This window comes from Gossypium raimondii, chromosome 4, assembly GCF_025698545.1.
Source record: "Gossypium raimondii isolate GPD5lz chromosome 4, ASM2569854v1, whole genome shotgun sequence".
NCBI classification, from domain to species: domain Eukaryota; kingdom Viridiplantae; phylum Streptophyta; class Magnoliopsida; order Malvales; family Malvaceae; genus Gossypium; species Gossypium raimondii.
The window spans coordinates 6,075,766-6,077,793 of NC_068568.1; positions in this window are offsets into that span (position 1 = coordinate 6,075,766).

Sequence of the window (2,028 nt, forward strand, 5' to 3'; positions counted from 1 at the left end):
CTTTAACAGTATAAAATTTACAACATCAGTCAACTGAATTAAACTATGAGAACTCCGAAAATATAAAAATGAAAAGGAACGGATAAAATTATACTAACTAAATTAAGCTTCAACCTTAAAAACCCTTGTCGTTGATGACTTCTTCTCGTCCTCTAATGGTTCGACTAAACGAAAGAAATGAGAAAATTTTTTTTTTCTCTTTCTTTCAACTACCCATTTTATTATACCTTTATTATTATTTTATAACTTATGTTTTGTTTCATTAAATTTTATTACATTTTCCTTTATAAAGTTCACCTATTACCGTCCACTTCAAATGCAACTTTTGACTCTAACACAATTTAGTCCCTATACTTAAATTAAGCAATAATTCAATAAAATTACTCGACCGAAAATCAATTCACTTCTAAAATGATTCTGTAAATATTTAATAAAAATATTTACAAGTCCAATTTACGAAAACAGGATTCCAAAACCACACTTTCTGATACCGCTGACTTTCGGGCCATTATAAGTATTTTAAAATAGTTTTTATGTAATTATTATGGAAAGTTTAATTTGGATATATAAAAAATTTGAATTGAGAAGAGTTAGATAAGACAAGTATAAGGTGTAGAAGTAGGATGAGCGTTCGATCGAATCGAGTTGAATTGATTGAAGAAAATTCGAGTTAATCGAGTTCACGAGTCCTATTCTATCATGCTAACTCAATTTGAAATTTTTTTGAATCGAGTTGAGTGAAATGAAATTCGAGTCGAGTCGAATCGGGTGAAGTTGTTCGAGTTAAATTAAAAAAATTAAACATGTCAAATAAAATTATTGTTACAGTATAATTAATTTCATGTTAGAGCACACAAATTTGAATATATTTGAAATTTTTCAAAGCAAAACAATAAAAAAAAGATACTTGAGTATGATAATAATAAATTAGGTCCCAAAATTATTAGTTTAGAAAATTTTTAAAATTTTAACTTTTTATATATATTTTAGATTCTTTTTAAAATTTTAAAATATAAATTTTGAAATTTGTATAAATATTTGAAAATTTAAAATTATTTTAAATTTTTGAAAATTATTTTATTTTTTAATTTTTGTTATGAGAGACCAATTTGCTTATTTTCAAAGTTGATAGGGACCAATAGGGTATTTACACCAATTTGTTATTCGAATTATTCAAGTTATTAATATTGTGAAATTCAACTTGACTCGAACTCGAAACTCGAATTGGATTATTCAAGTTGACTCAAATAATTCAAATAACTTGATTCGATTAACTCGAAAATTGAATTTTTTTTTCGATTTTTTCGAATCGAATCAAATCGAGTTTTGCTCACCCCTAAGTAGATGTATCAAGTCATTGGTTGAGGCGAAACCCACTATTCCTGTTATAATAAACTTTGATAATAGCGGTAGAGCAATTGCAAAACAATAAGAAAAAGAAAATAAGAACACATAGATTTTACGTGAAAAACCCTTTCGGGAAAAACCATGAACAGAGGAGAGATTCACTAATTTTAAAAAACGAATGACACAAGAGGAGTTTCGACTACATCTATTTAAGGGTTGAAAAACTCTATTGGAATCAAATTCAAATAAAAAAGTATAGTTCTATACGGATCTTCGGCCCTTGGACCTTCGCACCCATAGATCCCCTTATTTTGCTTCTGTATTTTATTTCTTTGACAAGTGACGGGATTGGGGTAACACAATCTCTAACAATTCCAATAACTTCCTTGGTGACAAAAATGCAAAATTAATATGGTTATAAAGTATCATATCCAAAAGCATAGAATGTGAAACAGATAACAATGAGGGACCTATACGGCGACTGGGATGACTTATACAGTGAGTTACAATATTGGGCAGCAACAATACAAGAGTATGTGCCAGGAATGGTTGTAAGAATGCAAACGTTTGATGCATACGATCAAGAAAATGAGCCCATTCCAAGTGTAGAGATATTCTACCGTATTTTTTGGACATTCCCGACTTGTGTCAAAGTTGATAAATGCCTAAAGTAACATGTTT